The following is a 21138-nucleotide window of genomic DNA, read 5'->3' on the forward strand; positions in this document are numbered from 1 at the left end:
GTGAACAGTAAAGGGGATAATATTGCGCCCTGAGGTACACCGTATTTTAGTGGTACAGGGTTGGAAAGGAAGGGCTCTAAGGCTACCCTTTGTGTTCTGCCAGCCAGGAAGGAGTTGAACCACCGGAGAACAATGCCATCTATGCCACAATACTCTTGTAGCCTGTTGAGCAAGATTTCATGATCGACTGTGTCAAAAGCCGCTGAGAGGTCGAGCAAAATCAGGATGGAACATTGACCCTTGTCTCTTGCAATGAGCAGATCATTGCAAATCTGGGTGAGGGCTGTTTCACAGCTGTGATATTTCCTGAAGCCAGATTGAAGAGGGTCAAGGATGTTGTTTCTGGAGAGCCTGGCTTCAAGTTGGAGGTAGACAGCCTTTTCAATAACTTTTCCCAGAAAGGGAAAGTTTGAGACAGGTCTGTAGCTGTTTAGAGCATCTGGGTCTAAGGATGGTTTCTTGAGTAGAGGCCTGACGATTGCTTCTTTCAGAGTAGAGGGAAACCACCCTTCTTGTAAGGAGCCGTTGACTATTTTGTGGAATGCCGGTGTAGATAGTTCAGGGCATTTCAACATGAACTTAGTGGGGCCAGGGGCCAGATCGCAGGTAGTCTGGCGAAGGTTTGAGAGGATATCCAAGATGTCTTTTTCAGTGATTACCTTAAAATCAGACCATGGTGGTAGGCTATTTTTGCACCTGTTATATGGCTCTGCATGGGTTTCTGGGGCTGTGAATTGAATGGCAGATCGTATGGAGGAGACTTTGTCTGAGAAGAAGTGGGCAAATTTCTCGCACAGTTCCTGTGAAGGTCTGATGCTGGATTTCCTGCAAGATGGATTGCAGAGACTGTCAACCATGCGGAAGAGTTGGGCAGGTCTGTTGGCTGCATTTGCAATTTCGTGAGACAGGAATAAGGACTTCTTTTTGTTAATCATCGTTTGATATTTTTTCAGGTGAGCAATTAGGGAAAGTTTGTCCTCAGGAGACTGATGTTTGCGCCACCTTCGTTCCAGTCTGCGTCCCTGTTTCTTTAGTTCCTTTATAGAGTTGTCAAACCAGCGAGCGTGATGTAATGGTGCGGAACGTTTAATCTTTAAGGGATATATAGCCAGGGGGTATATGTGCCCAGTATATGTAGCCAGGGGGTATATGTGCCCAGTATATGTAGCCAGGCGGTATATGTGCCCAGTATATGTAGCCAGGGGGTATATGTCCCCAGAATAAGTAGTCATGTCTCCCCCCCAGCATGAGGGGAGCAGCGGAGTGGAAGGAGAGATGTGAGCAGTGGTGGGGGAGGGCGGACATCTCGTCGGAACACCGGATCTGCGTGCAAGTCTGGTCTGGTCCAGACCAGAGCAGTGGCATGCAGATCCGGCGCCGGAACGAGGAGAGGTAAGTCCCGCCCGCTGCCGGCTGCCTGCACATTACTTTAGGAGGAGAGAGCGAGGGAAGGAGAGCCCCAAGGTGAGGGAGGGGGGGGAGATGTCCGCCCTCCCCCACCGCTGCTCACAGCTCTCCTTCCACTCCGCTGCTCCCCTCCACAAATGCCAGGGGGGACGGCGTCCACCCTCAGGAAATAGTAAGTGGACGCCGTCCCCCCACGTCCACGCCCCACACGATCCCCTGGATATAACTCTCTTTTTCTCTTGCGCAGTCCACAAAGACTTAAATTGTGCGTGTGCAACACTCAAGGCCACTCTAAATCAATCAGGAGCAGTGCACCCGTGCATGCGCAGAAGCCACTGACCCAGCCGGGTCACTGACAATTATGGAGGGGACAGCAGAACTGTGGTGAGGAACACAGGGACTTCTAGGGGCTGGAAGAAGCCCCAGGTAAGTAAAACTTTACTATTCCTCGTGTTTAAAGGTTGCCCCCTCCTCATGTCCAAGGTAATATTTTGTGTTTTGTGTGCGTGCGGTATGCTGTTGGTCAGGAAGGCGGCTGGTGATTGTGGGCCTAGGGCGGTAAAAAGTACAAATCCGGCCCTGTATGCTATTAAACTGGATTTAATAAATTGCAGCCAACAACTAGTGTAGAAAGGTTGAAGGTTGTGATAAACATCGGGGAGTGCGGGCTGCAATTATACAGGGGGAGTTGGATGCCTGCCAAGCCCCTGGCTGCACCATTCCTTAAAGTCATGTGATTTATTGTAAATGCAAACTTTCCTTGAGAAAACATGACGGTGTTCTCTGTGTTCAGTGCACATGATTGGTTGGAGGGGTCAGGTCAGGGGCACCTGGTCCACCAGGCTGAAGCAAGCGGTCGCCTGGGGCGCCATATGGGTGGAGGGCACTGTTGCGGGCAGGGGGAATGTGCAGACCCCCCAGTTGGTGAACTGCCCACGGGGTCTAATAGACGCCGTGCCAGTTCACTCCCTGCAACTCACCTCAGCGTGAGGGAGTCTTCTGGGAGGCAGAATAGAGCTATAGGAAGATGGCCGCCGAAGCCCTGCACTGGAGACTATTTGTGTCTCCAGTACATGGCTACGGGTGACACAAATAGTCATCCCATAGCCCTGCACTCTGCCTGTGTCAGTGCGGAACTTTCACAGCCGAAGTCAGGGGAGATGCGCACCAGGAGAGAAGACTTCTGCAGGTGAGTAAACGCTTTTTCTTTTACAGGTCACATGATTGTCTGGCAAAACGCTGCCCACAAGAGGATTATTTTCTAGTGAAACATTGCTGCAGTATGATTATTTTCTGATGAAACATTGTTGCATTACGATTCTTTTATAGGGAAACATTGTTGCATTACGATTCTTTTCTAGGGAAACATTGTTGCGTCACAATTATCTTCTAGTGAAACATTGCTGCATTACAATTATTTTCATGGGGGTGGGTACAGGTTTTCTCACCTGGAGTGACAAAATGGCTAGAGGCGTGGAAAAAATAAATAAATGCAGTGTCTATTAAAGCTGTAGTGAGGCACAGTAAGCAGAGAGAAGTGCCTGGGACACTGACTGTCTGACAACAGAAGCAAAGGTATGTTATCTATACAATCTGCACTGTGTTTAAAGTGACAATGAAGTGGGGGAAAAAAAAAAAACTTATAATGTAATGATTTGTATGCGTAGTGTGGATAATTAATAGAAAATTAGTAGCAAAGAAAATAGTCTCAAAGTTTAATTTGTAGATATATCGCCTTTTTTTTTTTTTTTTTTTTTTTTTTTTATAACATTGCATAATTCTCTAATATTTGCAATGACAAGCCACGCTCTGCATTTTAAACTATAACACAAGCAGAGCTAATGAGCCTTTCAATTTCCCAGGAGTAAAAATCTTATCCAAATCTACAGTAGCTTGCAAAAGTATTCGGCCCCCTTGAAGTTTTCCACATTTTGTCACATTACTGCCACAAACATGAATCAATTTTATTGGAATTCCACGTGAAAGACCAACACAAAGTGATGTACATGTGAGAAGTGGAACGAAAATCATACAGGATTCCAAACATTTTTTATAAATTAATAACTGCAAAGTGGGGTGTGCGTAATTATTCAGCCCCCTGAGTCAATACTTGGTAGAAACACCTTTTGCTGCAATTACAGCTGCCAGTCTTTTAGGATATGTCTCTACCAGCTTTGCACATCTAGAGACTGAAATCCTTGCCCATTCTTCTTTGCAAAACAGCTCCAGCTCAGTCAGATTAGATGGACAGCGTTTGTGAACAGCAGTTTTCAGATCTTGCCACAGATTCTCGATTGGATTCACATCTGGACTTTGACTGGGCCATTCTAACACATAGATATATTTTGTTTTAAACCATTCCATTGTTGCCCTGGCTTTATGTTTAGGGTTATTGTCCTGCTGGAAGGTGAACCTCCGCCCCAGTCTCAAGTCTTTTGCAGACTCCAAGAGGTTTTTTTTCCAAGATTGCCCTGTATTTGGCTTCATCCATCTTCCTATCAACTCTGACCAGCTTCCCTGTCCCTTCTGAAGAGAACCACCCCAGAGCATGATGCTGCCACCACCATATTTTACAGTGGGGATGGTGTATTCAGAGTGATGTGCAGTGTTAGTTTTCTGCCACACATAGCGTTCCATTTTGGTCTCCTCTGACCAGAGCACCTTCTTCCACATGTTTGCTGTGTCCCCCACATGCCTTGTGGCAAACTGCAAACGGGACTTCTTATGCTTTTCTGTTAACAATGGCTTTCTTCTTGTCACTCTTCCATAAAGGCCAACTTTGTGCAGTGCATGACTAATAGTTGTCCTATGGACAGATTCCCCCACCTGAGCTGTAGATGTCTGCAGCTCGTCCAGAGTCACCATGGGCCTCTTGACTGCATTTCTGATCAGCGCTCTCCTTGTTCGGCCTGTGAGTTTAGGTATACGGCCTTGTCTTGGTAGGTTTACAGTTGTGCCATACTCCTTCCATTTCTGAATGATCGCGTGAACAGTGCTCCGTGGGATGTTCAAGGCTTTGGGAATCTTTTTTGTAGCCTAAGCCTGCTTTAAATTTCTCAATAACTTGATCCCTGACCTGTCTGGTGTGTTCTTTGGACTTCATGGTGTTGTTGCTCCCAATATTCTCTTAGACAACCTCTGAGGCCGTCACAGAGCAGCTGTATTTGTACTGACATTAGATTACACACAGGTGCACTCTATTTAGTCATTAGCACTCATCAGGCAATGTCTATGGGCAACTGACTGCACTCAGACCAAAGAGGGCTGAATAATTACGCACACCCCACTTTGCAGTTATTAATTTGTAAAAAATGATTGGAATCATGTATGATTTTCGTTCCACTTCTCACGTTTACACCACTTTGGCTATCATTCATAAAGCATTTCTGCATGCGGAAATGCTTAAAACAGCTGACTTTACCGAACACTCGGAAAGTATTGCATTCATAAAGCCTCTTACCGCATGAAAAACTGACACTACCGAGCAGAGTGATAAATCACCACCTTGTGCGGTGATTATCGGAACAACTGTAACAAAATGTAAATTCATAAAGAATACCGCAAGCGGTATGAGGACGGGGAATACCGCTCCCTCTGATGTGGCGATAACAATGTTAAGTGAATGCAGACATAGACCTCCCAGGCAGCTGCAGTAGAGCGGAACACAGAGAAATGTATCAACTCGGCTGCTTCCTGTGCTTCCGCAAGCCTACCGCCTGCCTACCGCCAGCCTAGTTCGGGGAATCTCCGCACTGCTATCGCAACTGGATACATTTTTATGAATGCCCACCCAGAAGTCTAAAATACCGTCAGCGGTGTTTTCCCGCATTCTCCTTACCGACAGCTCCTCTATGAATGATAGCCTTTGTGTTGGTCTTTCACGTGTCCAATAAAATTAATTCATGTTTGTGGCAGTAATGTGACAAAATGTGGAAAATCCCAAGGGGGCCGAATACTTTTGCAACCCACTGTATCTGTGACTGTTTCTTTGCTGTATAAATGCTCCAGAAAGCAGTGACTAAATTGGTTGTGGAGCTCAGAGAAGCTCTTTTGCATGGATAACAACAGAACGTTCTTAACTCTTCCTGTACTGGAAACAATATGAGACTCATATCTGTGCTACTACTGTCCTATTTCTTAGCAGTACTACACATACAAATCATTATATCATATGTTTATTTTCACTTCAGATTCCCTTTAAAGGGAAGGATGCTGCATAAGATTGGGGTGTGCAGTCTGGACTGAGAGGCGGAAAAACTGAGGAAATCCACCTGCTGGCCCAGCAGCAGTAACCCTGTGTTATCACTCCCAATAGAGACCTGAAGCAAGTCTTCACTGTGAGGAAATCCACCTGCTGGCCCAGCAGCAGTAACCCTGTGTTATCACTCCCAATAGAGACCTGAAGCAAGTCCTCACTGTGAGGAAATCCACCTGCTGGCCCAGCAGCAGTAACCCTGTGTTATCACTCCCAATAGAGACCTGAAGCAAGTCCTCACTGTGAGGAAATCCACCTGCTGGCCCAGCAGCAGTAACCCTGTGTTATCACTCCCAATAGAGACCTGAAGCAAGTCTTCACTGTGAGGAAATCCAGCTGCTGGCCAAGCAGCAGTAACCCTGTGTTATCACTCCCAATAGAAACCTGCAGCAACTCCTCACTGTGAGGAAATCCACCTGCTGGCCAAGCAGCAGTAACCCTGTGTTATCACTCACAATAGGAACCTGCAGCAAGTCCTCACTATGAGGAAATCCACCTGCTGGCCAAGCAGCAGTAACCCTGTGTTATCACTCCCAATAGAGACCTGCAGCAATCCTCACTGTGAGGAAATCCACCTGCTGGCCAAGCAGCAGTAACCCTGTGTTATCACTCCCAATAGAGACCTGCAGCAACTCCTCACTGTGAGGAAATCCACCTGCTGGCCAAGCAGCAGTAACCCTGTGTTATCTCTCCCAATAGAGACCTGCAGCAACTCCTCACTGTGAGGAAATCCACCTGCTGGCCAAGCAGCAGTAATCCTGTGTTATCACTCTAAATAGAAACCTGCAGCAAGTCCTCACTGTGAGGAAATCTACCTGCTGGCCAAGCAGCAGTAACCCTGTGTTATCACTCCCAATAGAGACCTGCAGCAAGTCCTCACGGAGCAGGGAATAAAGGGCGCACAGCGATAGTGGACTAAAAGGGCGCCGCCATAGACTGCAATACAAAATATCGGCTATTGGGCGCCGACAGGAAAAAAGGGCGCCCGAGAAATAGCGATTGCAGGGATCGTGTTATCAAAAGTTTTCGTATACAGCATAAGCCTAAGGTTTATAACAAATATAGTTTACAAGTTCGTTTTGACTGTGTGTTATACTTATTTTTTCGATTTTAAATTTCGCTTATAGGAGCGTTTACTTATTTTTTGTTTTACAGGACTGTAAGAAATACATTTTCGTTTACACTTATTTTGTCAGTTAAAATATGTTTATATAAAAGCGGCTGCAGAGATTGTGTTTGTTTACAAGTTCGATTACAAGTTCATTTTGATGCAGTGTTATACTTAATTTTTGTTCTCAAATTTCGCTTATAGGAGGTTTTACTTATTTTTCATTTTTAAATTTCGCTTACAGGACTGTAAAAAGTAAAAACTTTGTTTTTTACACTTATAATGCGCTGATTATAGTTACTAAAATATCGCTTTTAATATTAGTGTTATTTTAAGATTTCTAATGGTTATGTATAATATACTTTTATCTATTTATAATATTATTAATATATATGTCATTTTAAGGCTATTTATTGTATTACAAATATATAAATTATTTTATTCATGTTATTTGTAGTGAAGTATTTTAACCCTCCTGGCGGTCTATTAAAAACCGCCAGGGGGCAGCGCAGCAGGGCTCGCTACATGATAGCCGCTGTGCAGCGGCATCCCCCCACCCTCTTCGATCGCCTCCGGCGATCTCCGATCAGGAAATCCCGTTCAAAGAACGGGATTTCCCAGAGGGCTTCCCCCGACGGGCGGGATGATGTCACCAACGTTGTGACGTCATTGAGAGTCCCGATCCACCCCTCAGTGCTGCCTGGCACTGATTGGTCAGTACGCGTGCGGCGCGGCGAGCGGCGGCTAATCGGCGCGGAGCGGCGGCTAATTGGCACGGAGTGGTGGCGATCAGAGTGCACACGCAGCTAGCAAAGTGCTAGCTGCGTGTTGCAAAAAAAAAATTATGCAAATCGGACCAGCAGGGCCTGAGAAAACCTCCTGCGCTCGGGGTTACCGCCAGGAAGGTTAAGGATTACATTTATTATTGTTTATATGTGTTTAGGGTGTTTGTGCGGTGGGGATGGTTAGAGTTAGGCACCAACAGGGGTGTCTAGGGGTTAGGGATAGGTATAGGGAGGGTTATCTATAGTTACAGTGCAATATACAGCACCATGGGGTGGTTAGGTTTAGGCACCACCAGGGGGGTCTTAGGTTTAGGCACCACCAGGGGGGTCTTAGGTTTAGGCACCACCAGGGGGGTGGTTAGTTTTAGGCACCACCAGGGAGGTGGTTAGTTTTAGGCACCACCAGGGGGGTGGTTAGGGTTAGGCACCACCAGGGAGGTCTAGGGGTTAGGGATAGGTACAGGGAGGGTTCTGTATGAGAGTAAGGTTAGGTATACTTACAGTATAATATGTGTATTATATACAATTTATTACATTATGTGCAGTGGTGCTCAAATACCCCTTTTTAAAATTCGAGTTTGGTCGAATTCGAATAGTAAATTATTCGAGGTCATTCGAATATTCGAGTCGAATAATTTTTACTATTCGATTCGACCTCGGACTTCGAGCTCACTATTCGAGTCGGTATTCGAGCTAACTATTCGAGCTGACTATTCGAATTGGCCTTAAATAGCTTCCAACACTTGTTTTGAGGGTGAATGATGCAAGAAACCTCTTTTTTTCCAAGTAACAACAGCAAGTGATTATGTGGGGATGTTCCTTTAAAAAAAAATGTGGAAAGAGAAGTTGTGTCCTTAATTTTGTTCAGTAGTGTTACTGTATATACTTGTTCTTCTTCTTCTTTATCTTTCTTCTTCTTCTTCTATATCGTCTTCTTCTATATCGTCTTCTTCTATATCGTCTTCTTCTATATCGTCTTCTTCTATATCGTCTTCTTCTTCTTCTTCTTCTTCTTCTTCTTCTTCTTCTTCTTCTTCTTCTTCTTCTTCTTCTTCTTCTTCTCCTTCCTTTTCAATATAGTCTTATTCTTCTTCACGTATTTCTCTTTTCAATTTTTTTTTAAAGAAATGCATCTATTTTTGAGCGTAACAAATAGCTGGTGGGCGCACGCATGTTGGAAGCGCCATTGTATGTGCTCCCTGGCAGTGGAAACACAAAGACAGCAGGAGGTAAATTCAGCAGCAGGAGGAGGAGGATGAGTGTGTGGCAGCAGGCAGTCAATGAGGCAGGCAGCTCGCCGTGACATAATAGCCCTGGTACCTAGCGGTGATACCAGGGCTGTAAATAAACACAACAGGAGGTCCCAGACAGCGGTCGTGCAGCCCACATTGTGTCCAATACACAACTGGGACAACACAGTTTTCAACCCGGGCACCTCAGAAAAATTAAACCTTTTTTTTTTTTTATGGTTTTTTGGTTTTTGGTTTTGCAACCAATATAGCTATTGTTTGACGTAATAGCTGGTGGCAGAGTGGCAGCAGAAGGTAAATCATCTGTGTACCCTGGCAGTGGGAAACACAGACAGACAGCAGCAGCAGGAGGAGGAATGGAGGAGTAGGCGAGCAGCTATTGTTTGACGTAATAGCTGGTGGCAGAGTGGCAGCAGAAGGTAAATCATCTGTGTACCCTGGCAGTGGGAAACACAGACAGACAGCAGCAGCAGCAGCAGGAGGAGGTATGGAGGAGCAGTGTGAGTGTGGCAGCAGGTAGGCAGCGTGACATAATAGCCCTGGTACCTAGCGGTGATACCAGGGCTGTAAATAAACACAACAGGAGGTCCCAGACAGCGGTCGTGCAGCCCACATTGTGTCCAATACACAACTGGGACAACACAGTTTTCAACCCGGGCACCTCAGAAAAATTAAACCTTTTTTTTTTTTTTATGGTTTTTTGGTTTTTGGTTTTGCAACCAATATAGCTATTGTTTGACGTAATAGCTGGTGGCAGAGTGGCAGCAGAAGGTAAATCATCTGTGTACCCTGGCAGTGGGAAACACAGACAGACAGCAGAAGGGCAGTACACAGCAGCCCACTGTAGGTGTAAAATGTGTGGCTGCAGGCGACGTAATAGTCAAAGTGAACCAGGCTGGCTTAGTGAGCAGGAGCCAGGAGGTGGTAAAGGGTGGTAAGGCACATTAACGATGGTTCCGGCAGCCAGTTCATGTCCCCCTCTCGCCGACAACAGGGGCCAGGAACTCGCCTTCCACCCACGCCTGGTTCATCTTGAGAAACGTCAGTCTGTCCACAGACTTGTGAGACAGACGTGAGCGTTTCTCGGTGACCACGCCACCAGCTGCACTGAAGCAGCGCTCGGACAGCACGCTGGAAGGGGGGCAGGACAGCACTTCCAGGGCGTACTGCGCCAGCTCGCTCCAGATCTCCATGCGCTTGACCCAATACTCCATGGGATCAACAGGGGCATCGCTGTCAAGCCCGCTGTACGACCCCATGTAGTCAGCCACCATGCGGGTCAGGCGCTGGCTGTGACCGGAGGAGGATGCTGCTGCATGCATCTCCTCTCTAGTCACTGCTGCCGGAGCCTCTACAGTCCTGTAGAGCTCGTGGCTGAGAGACAGCAGGTCTGTGGGGCGCTTGCTGCTGCTGGATGCAGGCACCTGCTGCTGCCTCTGTGCTGGCTGCTGGACAGTGGGGGTGGAAGGCTGGGGGAAGGCTTCCTCCAAGCGCTCAACAAGGGCCTGCTGCAAGCTCCTTATTTGTTGCGCTGGGTCTCCTCCTGCAGGCGGCAGGAACTGGCTCAACTTCCCCTTGAGGCGTGGGTCCAACATCATGCTGATCCAGATGTCCTCCCTCTGCTTCATCTGGATCACCCTGGGGTCCCTGCGCAGGCACGTCAGCATGTGCGCTGCCATTGGGAAGAGGCGGGCCACGTCTGCTGGCACATCGACGTCAGTGCTGTCCTCATCCTCCTCCTCTGCTGCCTCATCCTCTCTCCACCCCCGCACCAACTCAGCTGCGCTGTGCTGATCCCCCTCATCAGCAGCCAGGTCAGGGACCTCCACCAAGTCCTCCTCCTCCTCCCCCTCAGAGGTGGACTGCGCAGCTGGTTGCCGCTCCTGCTGGTCCAAGGCTGCCGCTCCCTGTTCCAGCAAAGCATCGAGGGCCCTGTTCAGCAGAGAAACCAGGGGCACCCACTCGCAGACCATAGCATGGTCCCTGCTCACCATGTTTGTGGCCTGCAGGAAGGGAGCCAGCACTAAGCACACCTGCTGCATGTGCCTCCAGTCATCATCGGGGACGATGGACGGGAAGTTGCTGGTCTTGTCCCTTCTCAGAGCTGCGGAAACAGTGGCCAGGGCAAGGTACTGTTTGACAGCGTGCCTCTGTTCAACCAGACGCTCCAACATCGCCAGGGTGGAGTTCCAGCGAGTCGGAACGTCAAGGATCAGCCAATGGCGTGGCAGATCCAGCTCCTTTTGCACGTCTTCCAGGCTCGCACAGGCTGCAGCCGAGCGCCGGAAGTGACGCACAACATTCCTTGCCGTTTCCAGCAGTTCGCCCATCCCCTGGTAGGTGCGCAGGAACTTCTGCACCACCAGGTTCAGCACGTGGGCAAGACAGGGGATGTGGGTCAGGTTTCCCCTGTGTATTGCGGCAACCAGATTGGCCCCATTGTCGGCCACCACCTCTCCGAATCTGAGGCCTCTGGGGGTCAGCCAAATCCTCTCCTGCTCCTGGAGTTTGGCCAACACATGGGTTGCCGTCAGCTTGGTCTTCCCAAGGCTGACCAAGTGCAGCAGCGCTTGGCAGTGGCGGGCCTTCACGCTGCTGCTGAGGCGGGGGGTTTGGCCAGGTGTGCCGGAGGATGGCAGAGGATCGGAGGAACCTGCTGCAGTTCCCCTGAGCCTGCGGGGTGGCACCACCCACTGTGTTGCTGCTGCTGCTGTGCCCGCTGCTGCTCTCCCATCCTCACCCCCTTCCACCAAGCTGACCCAGTGGACAGTGAAGGACAGGTAGCGGCCTGTCCCGAAGCGGCTGCTCCAGGAGTCCATGGTGACGTGGACCCTTTCACCAACCGCGTGCTCCAGCCCTCGCTCCACATTGGCCATCACAAAGCGGTGCAGTGCAGGAATGGCCTTGCGGGAGAAAAAGTGTCTGCTGGGGAGCTGCCAGTCTGGGGCTGCGCAAGCAAGCAGCGCACGAATGTCGCTCCCCTCCTGCACGAGCGTGTACGGCAGGAGTTGGGAGCACATGGCCCGTGCCAGCAAGCCGTTCAGCTGCCGCACGCGACGGCTGCTGGGAGGCAGAGCCCTAACCACCCCCTGGAAGGACTCGCTCAAAAGGCTCTGGCGTGGCCTTTTGCTGACACGGGAATCAGCAGACACAGCAGAGGAGGCCACTGAGGACTGGCTGCCAGAACAGGCCTCAGTGTCGGCGGCAGGAGTTGCAGAGGGGGGAGGAGCAGTGCGTTTCCGCACTCCTGCTGGTGCTGCTGGAGGAGCAGGAGGGCGGGTGGCTGCTGTTGCTGCTGCTGCTGCTGAAGGCTGTGCAGTGATGGGTGTGGTGCCACTGCCAGCACCAGATGCCTTCAGCCTCTGGAACTCCTCATGCTGGTGGAAATGTTTAGCCGCAAGGTGGTTGATGAGCGAGCTGGTGCAGAACTTTAAGGGGTCTGCACCTCTGCTCAACTTCCGCTGACAGTGGTTGCAAGTGGCGTACTTGCTGTACACAGTGGGCATGGTGAAATATCGCCAGATTGGTGACTTAAACATCCCCCTACGGCATGGAAGCGCTGCTGCCTGTCTCCCTGTGGTGGTTGGGGGGGGGGCTTGGGTGCGGCTGGTGGTGGTACTGGCTGATGCTGCTGCTGCTGAGCCTGAGACACCAGCAGGGTGTGGGACGCTGCCAATGCTTGCAATGATGCGCCTCCTTGCAAGGCCCACAAGCGCATCCTCCTCCTCCTCCTCAGAGCTGCTGAGGACGACATCCCCTGGAGGTGGTGGCACCCAGTCTCTGTCTGTCACCGGGTCATCATCATCCTCCCCCTCCTGAAACATGTCCTGCTGGGATGAGGACCCCCCAAACTCCTCTCCTGATGCATGGATGGGCTGCTTGACTGTCGCCACAGTCTTGCTGTCCAATCCCTCATCCCCCAAAGTGCCCATCAGCATCTCCTCCTCAAGATCGCCAACAACAGCAGACAATTTACTCATGATGCCTGGGGTCAAAAGACTGCTGAATGACAGGTCGGCGAGTGACGGTGAACTGGCCTCCTCCCCAGACCCTGCTGGGCGGCTGCTGCGAACAGGGGTGGTGGTGGTGGTGAGGGTGGAGGCCTCGGATGCAGAGCTGATGGCGGGCTGCTCATCCTCCGTCATGAGTTGCACCACAGTGTCTGCATCCTTTTCCTCAATGGGACGTTTCCGACCCGGCTGGAGGAAAATGGGAGCAGGTGCTACACGCTGCTGCTGCTGTGTCTCTGCAGCGTGAGTTGCAGATGCTCCTGCTGGGCGGCGCCCAAGGCGTCCACGGCCAGTGGCTATGGGAGGAATGTTAGCCACTGACGCTGCTGCTGCTGCTGCGGAACTGTGCATGGTGGCGCGCCCGCGGCCGCGGCTTGCCACAATGCTGCTCCCTCTCCTCCTGATTCCCTTGCTGCCCTTCCCCTTGCCCAAACCGCGCTGGCTGCCACTTCCAGACATCTTCAATGTTTTGGGCGTATAGACAAAAGTTTTTTAAAAGGGCGGGTGAAAAGTGGGGTACTTTAATGGAGTGGGTTGGTTGGTGAGGTGACTGAGTGAGTGTCCCCTAGTACAGTAAGTAAGTAGTAACAGTCAGGAAGTACAACTAGCAGTTACAATAATCAGTAGTAATCACAAGTAAATTTAGTGTGTGTACACTCAGACAGTGAGTGCCCGCACGCAGGAGCTAGTAGCCTATGAACACAGTGACTGAGTGTCCTAGACTCCTAGTACAGTAAGAGTAAGTAGTAACAGTAAGTAGAACTAACTAATTACAATAATCAATCAGCGATCAGAAGGAAATGGAGTGTGGGTGGTGTGTGTACACTCAGACAGTGAGTGACCGCACGCAGGAGCTAGTAGCCTATGAACACACAGTGACTGAGTGTCCTAGACTCCTAGTACAGTAAGAGTAAGTAGTAACAGTAAGTAGAACTAACTAATTACAATAATCAATCAGCGATCAGAAGGAAATGGAGTGTGGGTGGTGTGTGTACACTCAGACAGTGAGTGCCCGCACGCAGGAGCTAGTAGCCTATGAACACAGTGACTGAGTGTCCTAGACTCCTAGTACAGTAAGAGTAAGTAGTAACAGTAAGTAGAACTAACTAATTACAATAATCAATCAGCGATCAGAAGGAAATGGAGTGTGGGTGGTGTGTGTACACTCAGACAGTGAGTGACCGCACGCAGGAGCTAGTAGCCTATGAACACACAGTGACTGAGTGTCCTAGACTCCTAGTACAGTAAGAGTAAGTAGTAACAGTAAGTAGAACTAACTAATTACAATAATCAATCAGCGATCAGAAGGAAATGGAGTGTGGGTGGTGTGTGTACACTCAGACAGTGAGTGCCCGCACGCAGGAGCTAGTAGCCTATGAACACAGTGACTGAGTGTCCTAGACTCCTAGTACAGTAAGAGTAAGTAGTAACAGTAAGTAGAACTAACTAATTACAATAATCAATCAGCGATCAGAAGGAAATGGAGTGTGGGTGGTGTGTGTACACTCAGACAGTGAGTGACCGCACGCAGGAGCTAGTAGCCTATGAACACACAGTGACTGAGTGTCCTAGACTCCTAGTACAGTAAGAGTAAGTAGTAACAGTAAGTAGAACTAACTAATTACAATAATCAATCAGCGATCAGAAGGAAATGGAGTGTGGGTGGTGTGTGTACACTCAGACAGTGAGTGACCGCACGCAGGAGCTAGTAGCCTATGAACACAGTGACTGTCTGACTGAGTGTCCTAGACTCCTAGTACAGTAAGAGTAAGTAGTAACAGTAAGTACAACTAACTAACAATAATCTATCAGTAATCAGAAGGAAATAGAGTGTGTGTAGTATGTACACACAGTGAGTGAGTGCACACACGCAGGAGCTAGCTAGTAGCCTATAAACAGTGACAGTCAGTGAGTGTCCTACTCCTAGTACAGTATAACTACAATACTATTAGTAAAGGACAGCAGAAATACTGGTATAGATGAGAGAAATAAACAGAGGACAGCTGCCCACAGAGGCAAGGCCCCCCTGAGGCCTAAACCTGTAAGCTTGCAGCAGCTGCCTGTCTCTAATGTAACACACAAGCTACTAACTAAAATACAATGTCTATCTAACTAACAACAATATAGGTGTATATGGCAGGTGTAGGTGAGCAAAAACGCTAGGTAAATGATCACAATAGAGCACTTGCTAAGCCAAAGCACAAAGGAGCAACTCTCTCTCTGTACAAGTCTCAGGCAAGCATGGAGAAACGGAACATGGCGGCCGCTATTTATAGGGTAGGGGCTGGCCAGGGTCCCCCTCTGTGATTGGCTGCCGTCAGAGGGCCTGGGAGCCCTCTGATTGGCTCTAAGGACATCAATCTGGGCTATGACGCTATTCGAGCTCGGTACCGAGCTCGAATAGCGCCGTTTGCTCGAATAGCTCGAATAGTGAATGGGCTATTCGAGTGTACTCGGATAGCCCATTCGAATAGCTACAGCTATTCGGAGCTCGAATACCGAGCTCGGATAGCTGAAAAAGAGCTCGAATATTCGAGCTACTCGAATATTCGAGCTCTGCTGAGCACCACTAATTATGTGTATTAATATAAAGGGGGGGGGGGGGTCTAGGTGTTAAGGATAGGGAGAAGGAGATATTTTTTAGAGACTTCAGTTAGGTATAATTGCAGTTAAATACTTTTAAAATGTTCCATTCTATTACTATGCTTAATACAAGTCAAATATCGTTTTTATCCTAGACGCTATTTGACGTTTCATTACACAAGTTGTTTGTTGTCATACACGGCATTTCACGTTTAATTACAGATTTTGTTTATGTTGTAGATGCTATTTGACGTTTCATTACAGAATTTGTTTGTTGCTATAGACTGTATTTTGCTCTTTAATTTCCGTTTATATAACCTATTTAGCACTATCATTTTGTTTACAACGCTACAGATGGAAAACATTGTTTTACATTACAACTTATAATTTAGGTTACATGCCGCACCCTTTTTCCATGCGTCCTTTTTGGATATACGCAGTCCTCACTGTGAGGAAATCCTCCTGCTGGCCCAGCAGCAGTAACCCTGTGTTATCACTCCCAATAGAGACCTGCAGCAAGTCTTCACTGTGAGGAAATCCACCTGCTGGCCAAGCAGCAGTAACCCTGTGTTATCACTCCCAATAGAGACCTGCAGCAAGTCCTCACTGTGAGGAAATCCACATGCTGGCCAAGCAGCAGTAACACTGTGTTATCACTCCCAATAGAAACCTGCAGCAAGTCCTCACTGTGAGGAAATCCACCTGCTGGCCAAGCAGCAGTAACCCTGTGTTATCACTTCCAATAGAAACCTGCAGCAAGTCCTCACTGTGAGGAAATCCACCTGCTGGCCAAGCAGCAGTAACCCTGTGTTGTCACTCCCAATAGAGACCTGCAGCAAGTCTTCACTGTGAGGAAATCCACCTGCTGGCCAAGCAGCAGTAACCCTGTGTTATCACTCCCAATAGAGACCTGCAGCCAGGGCCGGATTTCTGGCAAGGCCACATAGGCCATGGCCTAGGGCACCAGAAATTTAGGGGCGGCTCAGTGAGGGACAGTAAAGCTGTTCCATGCAGCCATCCTTATCTACAAGGTCAGCTTTAACCTTTAAACTCTCTGTCCTGTGTACTTGTGTCGTCCCTGCAACACCTGTAAGCTCTATCCTGCAGGTACACTTCAGCCTAACTCACATGGTGGCACAATGGGTCCATCATTAATGAGATGGCAAACATAACGTAAAAGTTCTTAAGGAAAATATAACATAACTTATACACGTATTACTGAAATAGTTATTGTCTGTGACATCCAATGATGTAAGTAGAATTCTCATTGGGGCACACGGAGATAACAACCATACAGATGGTATAATTGGCCTTGGGCGGTAAAAAGTATAAATCCGGCCCTGCCTGCAGCAAGTCTTCACTATGAGGAAATCCACCTGCTGGCCAAGCAGCAGTAACCCTGTGTTATCACTCCCAATAGAGACCTGCAGCAAGTCTTCACTGTGAGGAAATCCACCTGCTGGCCAAACAGCAGTAACCCTGTGTTGTCACTCCCAATAGAGACCTGCAGCAAGTCTTCACTGTGAGGAAATCCACCTGCTGGCCAAACAGCAGTAACCCTGTGTTATCACTCCCAATAGAAACCTTCAGCAAGTCTTCACTGTGAGGAAATCCACTTGCTGGCCAAGCAGCAGTAACCCTGTGTTATCACTCCCAATAGAGACCTGCAGCAAGTCTTCACTGTGAGGAAATCCACCTGCTGGCCAAGCAGCAGTAACACTGTGTTATCACTCCCAATAGAAACCTGCAGCAAGTCTTCACTATGAGGAAATCCACCTGCAGGCCAAGCAGCAGTAACCCTGTGTTATCACTCCCAATAGAGACCTGCAGCAAGTCTTCACTGTGAGGAAATCCACCTGCTGGCCAAACAGCAGTAACCCTGTGTTATCACTTTCAATAGAAACCTGCAGCAAGTCCTCAGCGTGAGCGGCAACACCTGATTACTGCTGCTTTGCCAGCGAGTGGATTTCCTCAGCTTTTCCAGCTCCCAGTCCGACACTGGGGATGTGCTTCAGTGACAACTACAGGGGGATGTGAAAGTTTGGGCAACCTTGTTAATAGTCATGATTTTCCTGTATAAATCGTTGGTTGCTATGATAAAAAATGTCAGTTAAATATATCATATAGGAGACACACATAGTGATATTAGAGAAGTAAAATAAGGTTTATTGGATTTACAGAAAGTGTGCAATAATTGTTTAAACCCAAAATTAGGCAAATGCATACATTTGGGCACCACTAAAAATAAAAGAAAACAACATTTAGTAGATCCTGCTTTAGCAGAAATTACAGCCTCTAAAAGCTTCCTGTAGGTTCCAATGAGAGTCTGGATTCTGGCTGAAGGTATTTTGGACCATTCCTCTTTACAAAATATCTCTAGTTTATTCAGGTTTGATGGCTTCCAAGCATGTACAACTCTCTTTAACTCACTCCACAGATTTTCAGTTATATTCAGGTCTGAGGACTGAGATGGCCATTCCAGAATGTTTTACTTGTTCCTCTGCATGAATGCCTTAGTGGATTTTGAGCAGTGTTTAGGGTTGTTGTCTTGTTGAAAGATCCAGCCTGTGCCCAGCTTCAACTTTGTCACCGATTCCTGGACATTGGTCTCCAGAATCTGCTGATACTGAGTGGAATCCATGCATCCCTCAACTTTGACAAGATTCCCAGTCCCTGCACTGGTCACACAGCCCCACAGCATGATGGGACCAGCACCATATTTTACTGTAGGTAGCAGGCGTTTTCTTGGAATGCTGTGTTGTTTTTGCTCCATGCATGGTGTTATGCACCTTGTTATGCCTAAATAACACAATTTTAGTTTCATCAGTCCAAAGCACCTTATTCCAAAATGAAGCTGGCTTGTCCAAATGTGCTTTGTCATACCTCAAGCGGCTCTGTTTGTTCTGTGGGCAGAAAAAAGGCTTCCTCTGCATCACACTCGCATACAGCATCTCCTTGTGTAAAGTGCTCAGAATGGTTGACCAATGCACAGTGACGCCATCTGCAGCAAGATGTTGTTGTAGGTCTTTGGTGCTAGTCTGTGGGTTGACTCTGACTGTTCTCACCATTCGTCACTTCTGTTTATCCGAGATTTTTCTTGGTCTGCCACTTCGAGCCTTCACTTGAACCGAGCCCGTGGTCTTCCATTTCCTGAATATGTTCCTAACTGTGGAAACAGACAGCTGAAATCTCTGAGAAAACTTTCTGTATCCTTCCCCTAAACCATGATGGTGAACAATCTTAGTATTCAGGTCATTTGAGAGTTGTTTTGACACCCCCATGTTGCTACTCTTCAGAGAAGAGGAGGGAAACTTACAATTTCCCCCTTACATATTTTTTCTCATGATTTGGATTTACCTGTGTATGTAGGTCAGGGGTCACTGAGCTTACCAAGCCAATTTAAGTTCCAATAATTAGTTCTAATGGTTTTGGAATCAATAAAATGACAACAGTGCCCAAATGTATGCATCTGCCTAATTTCATTTAACCACTTGAGGACCGCAGTCTTTTCGCCCCTTAACCACCTGAGCGGTCTGGACGAGCTGAGCTCGTCCAACACCGCCGGAGGTCGCCGCTCAGGCCCTGCTGGGCCGATTTTAATCAAATAAAAAGCAGCACACGCAGCCGGCACTTTGCCAGCCGCGTGTGCTGCCTGATCGCCGCCGCTCTGCGGCGATTCGCCGCGAGCAGCGGCGAAAGAGGGCCCCCCTAGCCGCCTGAGCCCTGCGCAGCCGGAACAAAAAGTTCCGGCCAGCGCTAAGGGCTGGATCGGAGGCGGCTGACGTCAGGACGTCGGCTGACGTCGATGACGTCACTCCGCTCGTCGCTATGGCGACGATATAAGCAAAACAAGGAAGGCCGCTCATTGCGGCCTTCCTTGTTTATTCTGGGCGCCGGAGGCGATCGGAAGATCGCCTCCGGAGCGCCCTCTAGTGGGCTTTCATGCAGCCAACTTTCAGTTGGCTGCATGAAATAGTTTTTTTTTTATTTGAAAAAAACCCTCCCGCAGCCACCCTGGCGATTTAATCAGAACGCCAGGGTGGTTAAGGACCAGACACTTTTTTTCCATTCAGACCACTGCAGCTTTCACGGTTTATTGCTCGGTCATACAACCTACTATCTGAATCAATTTTGCCTCCTTTTCTTGTCACTAATACAGCTTTCTTTTGGTGCTATTTGATTAATGCTGCGATTTTTAGTTTTTATTATATTCATCAAAAAAGACATGAATTTTGTAAAAAAAACAATTTTTTTTTTTTAACTTTCTGTGATAAAATTTGTCCAATAACGTAAAATTTCTGAATACATTTTTGTCCAAATTTATTGTACTACATGTCTTTGATTGAAAAAAAAAACAGTGTATATTTATTGGTTTGCGTAAAAGTTATAGCGTTTACAAACTATGGTGCAAAAAGTGAATTTTCCCATTCTGAAGCATCTCTGACTTTTCTGAGCACCTGTCATGTTTCATGATTGTACAAGTAGATGTGGGATCGCACACCATTAGCGAGGTGCTGGGACCAGTAGTAGTGCAACAGAAAATCCAAAAAGGTCCGCACACTCTAGGAATCAAATTCCAGACGTTTATTCAGCCAATGTGACACAATTCCATTCCATTACACCAACGAATCGTTTCGGGGCCACGTAGGGTCCCCTTTGTCAAGGCAATACAGACAGAATGGCAACCATTTTAGTACTATGTACAAAAATACAATTGATGTACATAACATTCTTACAGTACTCATAAACAACTAATCATCTCACAGGTAGGAAACATGCTAGACCATTGTAACTGTTCAATCCGCCGGGGGTCACCGTGTTCAAGGTATATATCCAAAAGGCCTCCCTTTGTAAAAGCAAGCGTTTGCGGTCCCCACCCCTTCTAGGTGTCGGCACCCACTCTATAACCATTCCCCTGAGGGCATGAACTTGATGCTTATGTTCTACAAAATGTAAAGCAACAGGTTTTGTGGAATCGGGAGTCTCACCTTTCTCAATGGCGCGATACATCGTTCGTATATCACTGCGGTGGCGTTGGAACCGTTTTTTGAAAGGTCCAGTGGTCTTGCCCACATATGCCATACCGCAAGGGCATTTAAGGAGATAGACCACATGGTGTGTGTCACAGTTGACATAATCCTTAATGGCATACCTTCTTCCGCTATGCGGGTTGGGGAATGCACTGCCCGTGATGAGGGAGTTACATATGTTGCATTTGCAACACTTGTAACATCCTGTACGTGCAGAAAATTTGAACAGTTTTTGCATGTATTTCTGCCATGGATCAGCTTGTACCAGCGTACTCCGAAGGTTCCTGCAATTTTTATATGCAAACAGGGGTTTCTCCTTTACCACTGCAGCCAGCTTTTTATCAGCTTGCAGGATAACGTTATTTTTTAGCATGACTCCCTTGATTTGTCCGGCTAAAGGCCCAAACGTTTGCACAAAGGGTATGCTGTCGCGTTCCCGATTGGGACTCGACCCGTCCTCCAATCTTTCAAAGGCTTTGCTCAATGCCCGAGAAAGAATGGACTCGGAGTACCCACGTTCCAAAAACCTGTTCCTCATGGCCAAAATCTGTTTATCCCTCTCCTCATCAGAATTACAAATCCTCAGAACCAGCAGGAACTGTGATATTGGCAATGAATTGATGAGGTGTGGGGGATGGTAACTTTCAGCACGCAACAAACTGTTGCGATCTGTGGGTTTTTGATACAAGGTGGTATTGAAACACTCCTCC

This window comes from Hyperolius riggenbachi, chromosome 1 (assembly GCF_040937935.1).
Source record: "Hyperolius riggenbachi isolate aHypRig1 chromosome 1, aHypRig1.pri, whole genome shotgun sequence".
Taxonomy (NCBI): Eukaryota; Metazoa; Chordata; class Amphibia; order Anura; family Hyperoliidae; genus Hyperolius; species Hyperolius riggenbachi.